This window comes from Carassius auratus, chromosome 22 (genome assembly GCF_003368295.1).
Source record: "Carassius auratus strain Wakin chromosome 22, ASM336829v1, whole genome shotgun sequence".
Taxonomy (NCBI): Eukaryota; Metazoa; Chordata; class Actinopteri; order Cypriniformes; family Cyprinidae; genus Carassius; species Carassius auratus.
Genome location: NC_039264.1, coordinates 14,852,307 through 14,871,098, shown reverse-complemented (window position 1 = coordinate 14,871,098; position 18,792 = coordinate 14,852,307). Strand labels below are relative to the sequence as shown.

The 18,792-nt window shown below is 36.4% G+C and overlaps 1 pseudogene; it reads left to right on the top strand.

Moving 5' to 3' along the window:
• Positions 1 to 38: 38 nt before the first annotated feature.
• Positions 39 to 18,294, top strand: LOC113039791 (oocyte zinc finger protein XlCOF6-like; annotated as a pseudogene).
• Positions 18,295 to 18,792: the final 498 nt, after the last annotated feature.

The window sequence follows — 18,792 nt, the reverse complement described above, 5'->3', positions numbered from 1 at the left end:
TTCATGCAAATTCAGTGCATCTCAAACGAGCCTAATGTCAGCGAAGGGAACAGTGAACACTGTGTAATAGGACTTTTAATTTGTTGTGCTGCTGTTACGTCATAAAGGTTGCGCCTCGCTTCAGCGTGTGAAGAAAGGTTTGTGTTTTTAAGCGTTTAAACGCATGTTAAAGTCGATCAATCCCTTATGTTTGTTTTAAAAACAATGTTAAGCTTATTGCTAAATGTAACACTGCATTTTAGAGCATTCTGACGCAGCGAATATATCGACTTCGCGCAATATATGCACATGACCTCAAATTTATTTTGGTGATGCAATATATTGCCCATTACATTGCCTTAAAAAATAATGTCACCATGTTTTTTTTTTGCATTCCATTTGCGCCCGTGTCTTTTGCAGCTTTTACAAAACATGTTGAGTTTTTGCTAAATATAACACTGCAGTGATTTATCTTGCGTTAATGCACGTATTCTTATTTGTTTATTTATTTATTTCTTAGTGAGTAAAGCGCATCCGCACACGTTGAACAGATAAATCGCTTCTAATTTCTCAGCATATATGTTTCCTAAAGTGATCTGATTCAGCGCTCGCATTGCTGCTCGCTGAAAACACAGTGAGGAACACAAACATTAACGTGTAATGACGGGCAACTTTTAACAAACCACAACGGGTGTCGTGGACATTGCAAATATATAAAAACATAGCTTTCAATATAAATAATGTAAATAAATTTGACAAAGACATATTCGGTTTTTATTTTAATTTTTCCATTCACACCGTTATTGTTGACTGACTCCTGTTGTTCTAGGAAAATGAAAATTATGTCATTAATAACTCACCCTTATGTAGGTATGTGACAAAAAAAAAATCAATACTAGAAAATTAATATATAATCATAACCATATGATAGATAATAAAAATAACTTTAAAATGATTTTTAAATGATTAAAATCGGATAATTATTAAGAAAGTTATGGAATTTTTAAATTCGGAAATTAGGGGTCATTTTGTACCTAATTATAACAATAAAACAGTGAAAAACTGTGACCTCTTCCGCTTGATTAAACACTTCAAAATATCATAACATCCTCATTTCTTGGTCCATTTGCATAATTCAAACACCACAGTGTAGATAATAAATTGCCCAACAAGATTAAGATGACCTCTTTTTAAAAGGTAAATATAATAAATTTATTATTTCTAATTAACCACTAATTAATGAATAATCAATCCACACATATATTTCCACATGAAATCAAAATAATCAGCCTTTTAAAAATATATCATATTATATCAAAAGTATATTATATTTATTTATTTTTAAGTATATGATATTTAGATTTCAAAAAGTAATATACCCTTATGTATATTAGTCTGTTCATGTAAGCCTACAAGTACTACAGACTTTTTTTTTTTTTTTTGCTGATTTAATTTACTTTTGAAAAAAAATCTTACAAACATTTCAGCCCATGTGTGCTGTATTATTCTGCACAGAGTTGGTAAAATTTAATTATTTTCACAATGTTTGTAAGAATAATACAGCACACATGGGCTGAAATGTTTGTAAAATTCGGCTAATCAGCTTGCCATAAACGGCATTGACCTAGCAGGCAGCTAGAAGCACAGTTGTTCCTAAACAAATACATAACCATCCATGGTATTTATTTATATGTTTGACAAAATCATGCCAATAATGTAATCTAGAGATTCCAAACCTTCGTTTTGTATGATTTCTTTGAAAAATACTGCACGGATTGATGAAAACTGAGAGAAGTTTTGGAAGCCAATATGATTGAATGGCCGATTCTGCTTTTGACAACAACGTCACTTGCGGATCGTAAAAAAACACATGAGAATGTTACAATCCATCCCAAACTTCACCTAATTCAAGTTAAATGTATATTCTATCAAAAGTATTGGGTTTGAAACAAAAAAAATGATCGCCTTCATAGCGGATTTTGATGGCAAACACGAGAGAAATGTTGCTTCGCTTATAACTTTCTTCTTACGGCAGACAACTTGGAAATTTGAACATGAGAATCAATGTGAGGACGTCATTTACGTTACTAGTATATGGGCTTTAGAGGTATTCACAAAGCAAAGATAAGAAAGATTTCCTAAGTCACCGACGCGTCTGGCGCTGATTACCTGCTGGGAACACAGCCGCGGGGGAACAAAGCGCTCGTGCGTATATAGGTCAGATTGTCACATACCTACCTTATGCTGTTCCAAACATGTAAGACCTCCTTTTATCTTTGGAACACAGTTTAAAGTATTTTAGATTTAGTCCAAGAGCTCTCAGTCCCTCCATTGATGCTGTGTGTACGGTCTACTGTCCATGTCCAGAAAGGTAAGAAAAACATCATCAAAGTAGTCCATGTGACATCAGAGGGTCCGTTAGAATATTTTGAAGCATCGAAAATATATTTTAGTCCAAAAATAGCAAAAACGACGACTTTATTCATCATTGTCTTCTCTTCCATGTCTGTGTGAGAGAAAGTTCAAATCAAAGCAGTCTGGATATCCGGTTCACAAACAAATCATTCAGTTCACCAAATCGAACTGAATCGTTTTAAACGGTTCGCATCTCTAATACGCATTAGTCCACAAATGACTTAAGCTGTTAACTTTTTTTAATGTGGCTGACAATCCCTCTGAGTTCAAACAAACCAATATCCCGGAGTAATTCATGTACTCAAACAGTACACTGACTGAACTGCTGTGAAGAGAGAACTGAAGATGAACACCGAGCCAAGCCAGATAATGAGCAAAACACTGACTTGTTCACGAGTGAAGAACTGTTTCTGTCAGACGCGTCCGATTCGTGAACCGAGGAGCTGTTGATACTGTGCATGTGTGATTCAACACGTGAAGCAGACCGACACACAGAGCGTCTGAACTGAACTGATTCTTTTGGTGATTGATTCTGAACTGAATCTGTGCTAGTGTTATGAGCGCGGGTAAACCAAAGGCTTGAATCAAGGGCAATCATCGCAAATGACGCCATTACGTCGAGCACAAAAGAACTAACTAATATTGAATCGAACTGTCCGAAAGAACTACTGGTGATCCGAACACCGATGTAACCGGTTCTTCACTTGTAAACAAGTCAATGTTTTGTTCGTTATCTGGCTCGGCTCGGTGTTCATCACGGCAGTTCAGTCAGTGTACTGTTTGAGTGCATTGATTACTCCGGGATATTGGTTTGTTTGAACTCAGAGGGAGTGTCAGCCACATTAAAAAAAAAGTTAACATCTTAAGTCATTTGTGGATTAATACGTATTAGAGATGCAAACTGTTTAAAACGATTCAGTTCGATTTGGTGAACTGAATGATTAGTTCGCGAACCGGATATCCAGACTGCTTTGATTTGAACTCTCTCTCACAACAGACATGGAAGAGAAGACTAAGCTGAATAAAGTCGTCGTTTTTGCTATTTTTGGACCAAAATGTATTTTCGATGCTTCAACAAATTCTAACTGACCCTCTGATGTCACATGGACTACTTTGATGATGTTTTTCTTATCTTTCTGGACATGGACAGTATACCGTACACACAGCTTCAATGGAGGGACTGAGAGCTCTCAGACTAAATCTAAAATATCTTAAACTGTGTTCAGAAGATAAACAGAGGTCTTACATGTTTGGAACAGCATAAGGGTGAGTTATTAATGACATAATTTTCAATTTTGGGCGAACTAACCCTTTAAGAGATTTAGTGCTTTGTGTGTTTTTTTTTTCTGTTAATAATTCTCATCTTACTCCTCTGACAGAGTGTCCAAACAGGCAGAAACTACCAGACTGAAATCTACTATATTATAAAGAGGATGTTGGTTAAAAAGGAGAGCGAAGACATACAGATTGACGAAGCATTTAGAGTGCAACATGAAGCGGCTGAAGAACAAACAGGTCAGTTTCATTCTCAGTGGAGCTCAGGCCTGATAGAAATGTTGTCCTTTTCAGAAATTATTATTATATTTTGAGCGTATTTGTATGACCTGGAGATGTCTTGATATCACATGATTAATTTGCTTGTTAGGTGTGTTTGATTGAGCTTTGAGGTAATTTATTTGACAGAATCAGCTAAATATAACCCAAGTACACTGAAATTAGCACAAAACTGTGTTAGGAATGGCATACTGCATACTGTGAATAGTATGTGATATTTGATGTTTTATGCATCTGAAGACACTGTATGGACGTTTCAAACGCGTGCGTGAAATGGACATAGGGAATATTAATTATAAATGTAACACTTGTATATTTAACTACAAATTATCACTGTGTTTCTAAAAATAATATCGCTAGTAGGACATAAATTCTACTTTAATCTCTACGTCACCTTTATCTTTAAAGCGCTTTATACAGTAGCCTAGGATACTGATTGTTTTAATGATATATTTCATTAATAATAATATTGCAGCAATATATAAATAAAATAATATTTAAATTCTGCAAACAGAATTAAATTCTGCTGTAAAGCAGCTCTAAAAAGAAACTGAGTGTATAATGACAAATAGACCAATTTAGTTGGCAGAGAATTACATAAACTCCGCCCACTAATACCTGGCTGCGATAACTGCACTGTTAGGGACACAGTGCCACTATACAATCAACCTGAAACCCATGCTTCTCCTTTACCCATCACATACCAGCAGGGCCAGATTAACACTTTGTTGTACCCTGGGCAACAATATTCAAGGGCCCCATCACCACGCCCCCGGGATCACCATAATATGGTCATATACAGAATATATTACTGTAATATACAAATTCTAACTGTCATCAGGTGTATTTTGATTTACAAATATTTAAATGCTCATAGAACTACAAATGCACTACTATGTACCCTATCGAAGACATTCACTCACATATGATGCTATGAAAACAAAACTCATCAGCCTTTGTATAATCTGGTAAAATTGACCCACTACATTGAGAGGGAGGGAAATATCCTCCATTTTCACAAAAATGAATAAAGAAGCAACCACTTTCAAACCATTGTTTATTTAACAACATTTATTCCCAATAGAAATATATTGAGTTGATAGAGCTATAACAGAAGACCACAGACAACACATCAAGAAACATTTTGGTCCTCAGCTCATTTTAAGCAGAAATCACCCTGACAGGGTGACCCTGTTTCCCCAGAATTCAACAAGGCAATCAAGTTATTAGTCCAACATAAACAATTTGAAATCTGCCAGTTATCCCTCCACAACAATTTACAGCATTTTAATGAAGCTGGCACCTCAAGGAAAAAGCTTATTTAAACATTTTAGTGCTACATAAACATTTTAGAAATCTGTCAATTTCTCTGAAGAAGACAAGACAGAAATAAATGCTACATAATCTGGCAAAACACACAATTTAAGTCCTAAATAATGACGAAGTGCATGTTTGAATTTGAAATGCTCTTCGCTCTCTGGGCTGTAAACGTAAGCTGGCGGTGTAGAAAAGTCCTGGCTAGCTGAGTTGTCCTCGTCGTTGACGGAAGCTGACTTAACAGGACTGTCAGCAACATTAACAGGAGTGAATAAATTACCTATTTTAGGTATATACTTTAAATTTTCTGCGTTTCTGATGTCCTTTCTTTTTTTAATTTCTGCTTCGCGCTCCCACTTAGCTTCTCCATGTCAGATTTTTTTTCTGTTGTAGCAACGCCTGACGTAACCCGCTCGGCATAACATTTGACCCACCTCATGCGGACTGACCAATGAGGAGAGGGTCTTAACTTGAGGCCCTCTCTTCATTGGTCAGTCCGCATGAGACTGACTCTCAGCCGCTCTCAACTCACGTTCAAAGTCATAGGCACATTAGGCAGCGCAACGTCTCTTCTGTGCAGCGCGCAAAAGCCCGTGTTGACAGTTTGTTTGATATAAAGCGGGAGATTACTAGATACAGTATATTGCTCGTGCCCTTGCTGCCCTGGGCCCTTTAGAGGTCTTGGGCCCCTGGGCAATTACCCAGTTGCCCTTATGGTTAATCCGGCCCTGCATACCAGAACAGAAAGGCATTTATTTTCAAAAAAAAAAATAAAGTAAATATTAGAAAAGTAAAAATTAATAAGTCAAGTCTGCTTTATTGTCAGTTCTTCCACATGAACAGTACATACATACAAAGAATTGAAATTTCTTTACTCTCAGACCCTCGGTGCACACAGATAACACTAACAGTAGAGCCTAAAAATCTAGATCAAATATGAAATATAAGAAACGGCTATACAATAATGGAATATAAAAAAGACACATAATGAAATTACAAATAAAGTTAAAGGTCACGTTTTTCGTGTTTTTTTGAAGCTTTGATTGTGTTTACAGTGTGCAATATAACGTTCATGTTTCGCGTGTAAAAAAACTCAGTATTTTTCACACAATTCACCTCTCTGTATACCGCTGTTTTCATTGTCATAAAAACGGGCTGATGACTTCCTTGTTCTATGAAGTCCCTCCTTCAGAAATACGTAACGAGTTCTGATTGTGCCAGCGGTTCCTGTGTTGTGATTCGGCAGCAGCTTTGCCCTCCTGGAAATGCGATTGGGCTAGTTTTGAGAAGTGGGCAGGATTTGTTTTGAAAACCTGTCAATGCTTATCTGAACCCACGTGCTGAAGATGTACTTCTAATCACGGAACGCCTTTACTAGCGAGATGCGCATGAAAATCGCATTAGTTTTTTTGCACAGAAAATGTTGTGGTCCATAAACAATGCCTTCTCTAGACAAAGAGGGAACTGCTCCATCTTTCAAGAATAATCTTTGTGTGAATCCGGCATTAAACTTATTGAGATTGAGGAAGCTGTCCTCAGCAAAATGAGCTGCTTGAAATTTCCATGTGGATGACCGTTCTGTCTACTGTCCCGAGCGTCATTCACACTAGCCTCTGGCAATCTGGCAGTCCTATTTGTCTAGCCCTGGAAGGGCGCCTCAAGAGGTAAAGACCAGGGGCCCCTTATAGTCTTAATGCGGCCCTGTGTACACACACAAACACACATATATACACACAGACATACATACATATAAACCTTGCTACATGTATTGCATCAGGCTAACCAAAACCTGTCAGTGCACTTGCATATCATTGCTCTTTTGTTGGTTTTGTTTGCTTCTATTGTCCTCATTTGTAACTCACTTTGGATAAAAGCATCTGCAAAATGACTTAATGTTATGTAATGCAATGCAAATGAATGATCTTTTACTTTCTCATTTTGACCAAAAATGACATTCTCCTCTAAGTTTATATTGCTTTAAGAATGGAAAAATGCAAGTGATCGCAATGACGCCCCTTCTGACCCATGGGGATTAAGCAGTGGCGGAGCCAGAATGTTTTCATAGGGGTGTCCAGGGATGGGCCAGCAACCAGTCTGGGGTGGCACAGAAATCTTCATTATTTCAATATAAAAATGTGATTGACTATAAAGTATTGGACTGTTTTAGTGCCTAAAACACAATTGAGTACAACTAATTTCTACTTAACTGTAATCGAGAGATATGTGATTTAGATCAAGTAATACTGGGTGAATAATGACTATTTTTTTTGTATTATTCCCCACCTTCAGGTATTTTAATAAAAGGCGCTCATTATAGTTTAATTGCTCACTCAGCTATTCAAAACTCCCAAATGCTTGCTCTTCAACATTGCATACTCATGTATGAGGCATGCAGGTAGTGTTAAAAATGTGAAAAGGGCCGGAAGTCCACAGATAAATGCCATAAATATAAAATGGCCACCCCCTAGCTCCGCTCCTGGTGTTAAGCAAACTTATTTTTTGCTTAATTGATTTAATACAAGCCAAAGTGCCTTCAAATATTTGTAGCCATTTGAAATTAGAGGCATCATTGCTTTTTAATTATTATTCAAACAAAGATGTTACACACATACTGCATGAGAAATTGTATTGATTAAAATAAGATTGTGTAACATTGAGATTTTAAGCAAAAACTGAATGGTCAGACTACAGATTTGGGAAATTGTTACGTGGCACCTGCACAAAACTAAACTAGCGTATGGACTGAATAAAAATACACACTTATAGAACAGCAGCGATAGAGCATTTTCTCTGTTTACAGCTGAACATAAAGCAGCGCCGTGCTTATAGAAATAACTTTATATGGAAAAAAACACCTTCTAATCTTTCCAGAAGACAGATCCATTCTAGCATGTGCATATTAAACTGTCCTTCCTATATTTCATGCATTGTGAACACTTTGTCTACTTATTTTTTTTGTTGGCACGTCTGTCTCTCTTCTTTGTATCTTTATTAAGTGCATTCAGTCTCTGGCTTGTGTTATCTCTGGCTTGTCATCCTTTTTACCAGTGTTTGAAAGAGTACTGGAAATGTTTTACTTAAGTAAAAAGTACTGGTGTCAAAACAGTACTTAAGTAAAAGTACAAAGTACTCCTCTCAAAAACTACTCGAAATACTAGTTACTTTTTAGCTGGTAATATTTAATTAATTTACAAAATAATGTTCATATCAAAGATCAATGCAGATAATAGCTACTTTGAACAAAAAACACTTTTATCTTATTGACAATATATGTGAATTACTGGTCATGATACAGGAATTTCTAACTTCAGTACCTTAAAATTTCAAAGTTAAACGTTAACATCATAATAACAGTTTTTAAACATCATTGCATTTAAATAATATGAAGTATCCTTGTTCCTGTAGCTCAAGTGGTAGAGCATTGTGTTAGCAGCACAAGGATGTGGGGTCGATTCACAGGGAACACACGTTAGGTAAAAAATGTTAGCTTGAATGCACTGTAAGTCACTTTGGATAAAAGTGTCTGCTAAATGCATAAAAAAAGAAAAAAAAGAAACTGATCCTAAACCAAAAAACACATAACAAAAATATTGGCTATTTTTTTATAAGCGTTATAAAACATTAACCGTTAAAACAAAACCGCGACTAGCCGCACCTTAGTTTTTAAACGCAAGCTAGGCCTACTGCATACATGAACCAAACGATTAATTAGCGAATAACTTTACCATTAAATAAACACAGAGAACTTTGAAAATACGCTAATTAAAAATACAAAAAAAAAAAACAATAGAATGCTTTCTAAAAAATCTAACAGATTTCACATTCACAGCTTAACAGGCTATTGCAAAAAAGAAATATATATATATATATATATATATATATATATATATATATCTATCTATATATATATATATATATATATATATCTATATATATATATATATATATATATCTATATCAATTAGGCCTACTAGATAAATTTTATGTAGGAGTGGGATCTGAGCTGATAATGGTTTTTGGCTAACGCTTCTGTGCGCTGGCGTCCTCCCACAGGTTAAGAGATTTTAAACAAACACTGTTAATACACTTGCAGTTAAAAAGAAACAATACACATGTTATGCTATAAAAGTGTGCACATTGAGAGAAATAAACAGCAGTCCATGCACACAATTTCTTTATCTTCAGCAAACACTGCTAATACACACATACAGTACAGACCAAAAGTTTGGGCACACCTCATTCAAAGAGTTTTCTTTATTTTCATGACTATGAAAATTGTAGATTCACACTGAAGGCATCAAAACTATGAATTAACACATGTGGAATTATATATGGAATTATATACATAACAAACAAGTGTGAAACAACTGAAAATATGTCATATTGTAGGTTCTTCAAAGTAGCCACCTTTAGCTTTGATTACTGCTTTGCACACTCTTGGCATTCACTTGATGAGCTTCAAGAGGTAGTCACCTGAAATGGTCTTCAACAGTCTTGAAGGAGTTCCCCGAGAGATGCTTAGCACTTGTTGGCCCTTTTGCCTTCTGTCTGCAGTCCAGCTCACCCCTAAACCATCTGGATTGGTTTCAGGTCCGGTGACTGTGGAGGCCAGGTCATCTGGCGCAGCACTCCATCACTCTCCTTCTTGCTCAAATAGCCCTTGATGCCTTCACTGTGGCTCTACAATTTTCATAGTCATGAAAATAAAGAAAACTCTTTGAATGAAGGTGTGTCCAAACTTTTGCTCTGTACTGTACATTTGTTAATAGTTAATAAAATGAAAACATGCCTGCTTTAATGTTAGTGAATAAAATGAAATGATTCACTCGCGAGCCTCTGCTCATCACGGCAGTACCTGGATCAGGGTGAGCTGCGTCTCGAGCCAATGAAGTCACTTCCAGGGAGTCATGTACACGCCACGTCCCTTGACTCTACCCCCACGTCAAAACATTGCCACAAAGCGAGACACAAAGAAACGTGAAGCGCAAAGGGAAAACGGTATCGCAAACTCAAACTAGACCGACACGCAAAATAAAAGCAGCGTTTCAAATATTTAAATAGATATGGCCATGGAAAATATGTATTGCAAAATCATTGCATGCTTTCGAGCGGTTTCTTTTTTTTATTTTTTTAACTGTTTATTTTGATATTTTCTTACCATATACAGAAGAAAAAAAGAACAAGAGAACATAGTAAAAAAAAAAAAAAAAGAAAAAAAAAAACACCTTCAAATCCATATTATACATACAATCCATATTAATCAATACATGTTATTGCTTGCCAAACATATCCTAAATAATCTTTAAGGGGAGACCAATCATTTACAAAAATATCCAGGGTTCCATCCAGTACATTATGCAGTCTTTCGTATGGTAACAGTGACAAAAGTTTTTCACTCCACAGAGTTACAGTAGGAGGGTGTTCTTTAATCCAAGTATGGAAAGGCGAGCAGCATAAAGCATTATAGATATTGTTTTTGTTTCCAGTACACAATTGTTTACACCAAGAATACACACTCTGGGATCCAGTGGCACTTTAATCCCAAAAGATCTTTCAATTTCCTGAACAACCGAAGACCAGAATGATGCAATTAAAGGACAGGTCCATATTAAGTGGAAATAAGTTCCGGTTTCCCTTTTACACTTCAAACAAAATTTTGTACATGCGTCATATTTACTTCGAATTAAAGGAGTCACATGCAACTTGTTAATAATTTTATATTGTACTTCATATGATTTGTTTGATATGGAAATTTGTCTTGCATGATCTAATACTTTGCTCCATATCTGGTCTTCCAGTATAACACCAAAATCAAGTTCCCAACTTTGTTTAATATTTATTAAACCTTTATTATTTGCTGTAACTTGATCATAAATATATGTAATTGCTTTACTTTTCAGTGCAGCTGTCTTTAATAAAATACTATCGAGCACATTCATTTTCCCACCTTGTTTATAATAGTCGATAGAATTAAGGTAACCTTTCATTTGTAAATATCGAAAGAAATATTAAACTCATGCTGTAATTGTTCGAAAGACTTAAGAGCATTGTCTGCGTAAACATCTAATATTCTTGTGATACCAGCTTCTCTCCACTCATAAAAAACCAGCATCGATACAGGTATATCTAAAATCTGGGTTATTAGCAATGGGAGCCAACAATGAGTACTTATCAAGCCCAAAATATTTACGAACAACACTGAGAGATTTGCAGATATTTTTCAATATAAAATTTTTCTTAATCTTGGCATATATTTTTGTGAAATATATAAACGGAAGGTGTTCTAACTGAACCTTATCCAGACCTATACCTTCCAAATCTGGAAAGCAAAAAAAAAACTTTTTTTAATCCACTCTGCCATAAATTTTAGTTGTGCAGCCCAATGATAGAATTTAAAATTTGGGATGTCAAGTCCTCCTTTTTTAATTGGTATTTGAAGCTTTTGAAATTCCATCCTTGGCCTTTTGTTATTCCACACAAATGCTCCTATCGCACTGTGTATTTTTGTAAATATTTTGGATGGAATATAAATAAGCAGCATTTGGATAATATACAACAGGAGAGGGAGAACATTCATCTTAATTATGGATATACGGTCCAATAGAGATAATGAAAGATTAGTCCATCTTAGAAGATCAGTTTTTATTTTTGCGATTACAGGTAAAAGATTGTTTTATCAGTTTTGAAAGATCTGCACTAAAATATATACCAAGATATTTAAATCCTTTTGTGATCACTTTAAAAGGGTGATAGCTTAATGTGTTTATTCTATCGCCAAGCGGGAAAGCTAAGGATTTTTCATAATTTTCTTTTATATCCTGAAAGCCTACTGAAGTTTTCAATCATTTTTATTAGTAAAGGGATAGATTTGGAAGGATTCTTCAAAAATAAAAGTACATCATCGGCATAAAGTGATATCTTGTGGGAACTGCGCTAGACTGTCACATCTTAATAAAGCCTGTTTGATCGCTAGAAACTAATTCATGTATCACATTATTTAAACGCATTGCCAAGACACTTGCTAAAATCTTAGAATCTGTATTTTGAGCGGTTTCATTTTTGCAATTTTTTATTTTTGTTTGCAAAACTAAATTGTTTTTTCTCCCAATACTTTTTCTTTTGCAATTCTTTATTTTGTTTTCAAAAAGCACATTTATTTTTCTCAATACTTACATTTTTGTTTGAAAAACGTTTTTTTTTGCGTATATGTGCGCCATTATTTTGACTCCATACTCCAAGATAAAATGTATCTTGTAGACCTAATTGTTTACTGTTTGTACCGAAGTTCTTGAATAATTGTCTAAAATTATGCATACTAATAACAATTATTTTAATAATCACATTAGGTTAATTAAAATGTACTGAGTATATTAATCTAACTTTTGCAAAAACATAGCCTTCCTAAAATGCAAAAACTGAAGAAGCGTATTTTCTTTCACTTTATTTCCATGAAAATAGCTGCCGTTGTTGTGTAATAGAACATTCAAAACAGGCTCAATAAAACACAAACGCACACGAGATGAAATATGCGTGGATCTTTACAAAATACACATATTATAAAGCATGTGAAAAGCACACACAAGATAAAATGCACTTAAAGAACACTTGGATTATGGACTGGGTTGAGCGAGTGGAGTTGAATCTTCAGAAAGGTGCTCAGCGCTCTTAAGGAATTATTACCACTCTACTCCGCTCACATGCTCTGGGGGGAATGCTCAGAATAAAACGTTTTTGTCAGTGACAAATGAGAATTGTTTCCAGATGTCTGACTTGCCTTGCTTTGGTTTTGTCAAGTAAACAGCCGCTTTAATTTTCTTCTCAACTTCTTGTGTTGACTCCATTTATACCACACACCACCGTTCCCCGCAGGTCTCAGCAAAGGTAAAACCGCCCACTCCCACGAGATTTGCATTGGGTCCCGTGGGAGCCCAAATCCAATGCAGCCCCTCTAGTTCGTTTCTCCAAACTTTGAGTCAGATCTTCAAAACATTCTGCAGTGGCGGCTTTTCCCGGTTCAGATATCAGGGCTTTTATTGGTCGGTTTAGGTCCAGGTATCTGGCTACTGAAATGCTATCAAAGGTTTGAATGTCAGTTCAAATTGTAAGTGTACTGAGTAATGAACTATGATTGAAAAGTAACAAAATAGATTTTTTTGCTTAATTTGTACTTAAGTACAAGCAAAAGAACAACTTTAAAAAAATACTCAAAGTACAAGTACCTGACAAAATAACTTCATTACAGTAACGTGAGTAGTTGTAATTGTTTAACTTCACTGCTTTTTACAGATGGATTATTTTCTACACCAATTACATTTTTGGAAGTTGTTGTAATGCAGTTGTGTGTGCCATTCCAATACAGAGATCAGCCAAAGCAAACACAAAAATGACTAGTTCTGATTTATGTCCGGTTGACTGGTGCATCTCAGTTTCACAGCATAGTAGTTACAGGTCTGGGGTGACCTACTCCTGGAGGCCCACTGTCCTGCAAAGTTTATCTTTAACCCCAGTTAAACACAACTGCACTAGAAAATCAATGTCTTCTGGCAACTTTGGAAACTTCAAGACATTGTGTATCGAGCTAAGTTGCAGCTAAACTCTTTTAGACACCGGTCGTCCAATAAATGCAAATAAACTGAGGTTAACATTATTTTTTTTTCCTCTTTAGACCTAATGGCACTGAAAGAGGAGAGGGAAGTACTCCATGAAATTGACGTAAAAGATCAAAATGAGGATCTTCTTGATTTCACAACTGGAGAAAAATCTTTTTGTTTTTCACAGACTGAAAGGTCCTCCACTCGAAAAACAGCTCAAACAAGAGGTAAAAAAGGTGATTTTACGTGTTTTAAGTTTGGACAGAGTTTCAATCAAAAAGTAAAACCTCAAGTCCATTTGAGAACTGGAAAGAGGCATTTCGCTTGCCAACAATGTGGTATAAGATTCACTCTAAAAGGAAGCTGGAACAGGCACATGAGAATTCACACGGGAGAAAAGCCTTTCACCTGTCAACGATGTGGAGAGAGTTTTGCTCTGCATAGAAATCTTAAGGTCCACATGAGAATTCACAATGGAGAAAAGCCTTACACATGCATTCAGTGTGGAAAGAGTTTCAATAAAGAGGGAAACCTTAAAGTCCACATGAGAATTCACACTGGGGAGAAGCCTTATTCATGCCTTCACTGTGGAAAGAGTTTCAGTAATCAAGGAAACCTTAGTGTCCACATGAGAATTCATACAGGCGAAAAGCCTTTCACATGCCCTCAGTGTGGAAAGAGTTTCACTCAAAAAGTACGTTTTGAAGCACACATAAGAATTCACACTGGAGAGAAGCCTTTCACCTGCCAACAGTGTGGAAAGAGTTTCAATCAACATCGAACCTTGAAAGACCACATGAGAATTCACACTGGAGAGAAGCCGTTCACCTGTCAACAGTGTGGAAAGAGTTTCACTCAAAAGGGAACCTTTAACAGGCATAGGAGAGTTCACACCGGAGAAAAGCCTTACACTTGCCAGCAATGTGGAAAGAGTTTCAGTCAACGTCGAACCATAAAAAGCCACATGAGAATTCACACTGGAGAGAAGCCTTTCACCTGCCAACAGTGTGGAAAGAGTTTCTGTCAACGTCGATCCTTAGAAAACCACATGAGAATCCACACCGGAGAAAAGCCTTTCACCTGCCAACTGTGTGGAAAAAAATTCTATCAACATCGATACTTAAAAGAACACATGATAGTACACACTGGAGAAAGGCCTTTCTCTTGCCAACAGTGTGGAAAGAGTTTCTATCAACATCGAATCTTAAAAAACCACATGAGAGTTCACACTGTAGAGAGTCCTTTAACCTACCAACAGTGTGAAAAGAGTTTTGATCAACGGCAAAACTTAAAAAAACACACGAGAGTTCCCACTGAAGAGAAGACTTTCCCCTGCCAACAGTGTGGAAGAAGTTTCAACAGAAAAGGAAACCTTAATGTCCACATGAGAATTCATACTGGTGAAAAGCCTTATACATGCCCTCAGTGTGAAAAGTGTTTCACTCAAAAAGTTTGCTTTGAAGCACACATAAGAATACACACTGGAGAGAAGCCTTTCAGCTGCCAAATGTGTGGAGAGAGTTTCAATCAGCATCGAACTTTAAAAGACCACATGAAGGTTCATACTGGAGAAAAGCCGTTCACATGCCCACAGTGTGGAAAGAGTTTCACTCAAAAAGGAACCTTTAACAGGCATAAGAGGGTTCACACCGGAGAAAAGCCTTACACCTGCCAACAGTGTGGAAAGAGTTTCAGTCAACGTCGAACCATCAAAGACCACATGAAAATTCACACCGGAGAGAAGTCTTTTACCTGCTAATAGTATGGAAAATGTTTCAATCAACATCGAGCCTTGAAAGACCACATGAGAATTCACACTGGAGAGAAGCCATTCACCTGCCAACAGTGTGGAAAGAGTTTCACTCAAAAGGGAACCTTTAACAGGCATAAGAGGGTTCACACCGGAGAAAAGCCTTACACCTGCCAACAGTGTGGAAAGAGTTTCAGTCAACGTCGAACCATCAAAGACCACATGAAAATTCACACCGGAGAGAAGTCTTTTACCTGCTAATAGTATGGAAAATGTTTCAATCAACATCGAGCCTTGAAAGACCACATGAGAATTCACACTGGAGAGAAGCCATTCACCTGCCAACAGTGTGGAAAGAGTTTCACTCAAAAGGGAACCTTTAACAGGCATAAGAGGGTTCACACCGGAGAAAAGCCTTACACCTGCCAACAGTGTGGAAAGAGTTTCAGTCAACGTCGAACCATCAAAGACCACATGAAAATTCACACCGGAGAGAAGTCTTTTACCTGCTAATAGTATGGAAAATGTTTCAATCAACATCGAGCCTTGAAAGACCACATGAGAATTCACACTGGAGAGAAGCCATTCACCTGCCAACAGTGTGGAAAGAGTTTCACTCAAAAGGGAACCTTTAACAGGCATAGGAGAAGTTCACACAGGAGAAAAGCCTTACACTTGCCAACACTTTGGAAAGAGTTTTCATCAACGTCAAAACCCCCCCACCCCAAAAAAACACATAATAATACACACTGGAGAGAAGCCTTTCACCTTCCAAATGAGTGGAGAGAGTTTCTATCAACATCGTACTTTAAAAGACCAAATGAAAGTTCACACCGGAGAGAAGCATTTCACCTTCTAACAGTGTGGAAAGAGTTTTTGTCAATGTCGAACCATCAAAAGCACATGAAAATTCACATCGGAGAGAAGTTTTTCACCTGCTAACAGTGTGGAAAGAGTTTCTGTCAATGTCGAACCATCAAAACCACATGAAAGTTAACACCGGAGAGAAGCTTTTCACATTCTAACAGTGTGGAAAGAGTTTCTGTCAGCATTGCACCCCAGAGAACCACATTAGAGGTCACATCAAAGAAATCCTTAAACCTGCCAACAGTGTGAAAATAATTTGTATCAACATCGATCCTTAAAAAAAGACATGACTGTACACACCGTAGAAAGGCCTTTCTCTTGCCAACAGTGTGGAAAGAGTTTCTATCAATATTGAACCTTAAAAAAAACCGATAGTTCACACTGGAGAGACTCTTTTAACCTATCAACAGTGTGGAAGATGTTTCAACAGAAAATTAAACCTTAATGTCCACATGAAAATTCATATTGGTCAAAAGCCTTATACATGTCCTCAGCGTGGAAAGTGTTTCACTCAATTCACAAGTTCACGCTTGCATATAATCAGATGAAGTATGGTAATACATATTTGGCGTGCTCTCCGGGGAAGGGCACAGAGCTCGGGAATAGCCCGAACCTAGAGTACCCCCCCAAATAAGTGTAATATAAACTCGAAGTAAGGAGATTGGGCGAAGGAGGGATGCTGATAAACCGCCTAATAGAGGTAAGTCAGCTGCATTTATACTATGTTGTTGATTAACTTGCATGCGGTCCACCTGTGCTAATTAACCCTAAGTATCTGACACACTCCTCCCGAAATTTGTTAATAAATCACCATAAAGTTTGCGTTGAATTCCACATAAAAATACACCCTGAAAAGAAGCCTTTCACCCTCAACATTCAACATTGAACTTTAAAAGACCACATGAGGGTTCATACTGTTCACCTGCCAACAGTGTGGAAAGACTTTAACAGGCATAAGAGGGTTCACGCCAGAGAAAAGCCTAACACCTGCCAACAGTGTGGAAAGTGTTTGTCAACGTTGAACCATGAAAGACCACATGAGAGTTCACACCAGAGAGAAGCCTTTTACCTGCCTATATAATATGAAAAATGTTTCACCCAGCGGAAAAACATACACCTGTCAACATTGTGAGAGTTTTGCTCAACACTGAAACCTTCCACATGAACTCCACATGAGAATTCACACTGAAGAGAGTCTATTGAGCTACCGGTTTCTACCGAAACTGAATTATTAATCATTTGGGTCATAGGAGGTTTTTGGGCCCTGATGATGTTTTGACATTTGTGCTTTATTTTAGTTTTTAATTGGTGTTTACACTGTATTCAGTGCAAACTCTGTTACAGTATTGTGTGTAGCATTTTTTTTTTTTTGATTTTTAGTTTTGTTTTGAGAAAACATCTAAATGTGGTTAATGAAAAAAAGTTATTAATTTGTAAGTCACTAAAATAAGCCTGTACATGCATCCTGAAAATACTTTAGAGAATTTGATCCTGTAGCCAATGGTTTTTAGTACAAATGTGGTGAAAATCATCCTGCTCTATAAAGCAATATTCGTTCCCCAAAATGATTCATATAAAACAGTATCTTGTAATAGTATTGTAATAAACTATTTTGTGATGTCAGTAATGAAGCTTATTTCACCTTGATCATGTAGAATATCCATCCTGTGTAGATGAACTTACTGATGTTGGTACGATTTTAAAAACAAATAAATACAAGTTTGAACAGGCATTCTTCAATACAGTACTTTACAGTCAACACTTGTCTAAACAATTTTAAACTGACATTCATCATGTTACAGAATAAACTTTCATATTGCATTTTTAGTGTATGCTTTTTCCTTACAATGTGCTACATTTATCAGTTCAGTGTAGAGATGAGCCCAGATCCAAGGGCATAAATCAACTTACAAACTTCATGAAACTTTTTTTATCCTGCCAATTCCATTGAACGAATGATCGTGCATTGATAAATGTGGGGGCTGCTAAAAAACAGACTGTGTCAAAGCAGCTTTACCATGCCAAACAGAAAAATAGTTTGTCAATAATGCAAGAGGACAATAGCATACATTTTTTTTTACTGGTTTGGAACGACATGGGGATAATATCTTGATCACAAAGTTCTTTCAGTTGTGCAATATTTTGTATACAAGAAAGAAAATTTAAACTTTGGCTATTATTAAGTTTAGTGTACAGTTTTTTTTTTCTTCCATAAAATCAGAAATAGTTTTAATGTCTTCAAATATATACTGTTTATATACTGTTAACGTCATTGCCAAATTCTGATAGATATTAACCAATTCAGATTGTAATTCAATT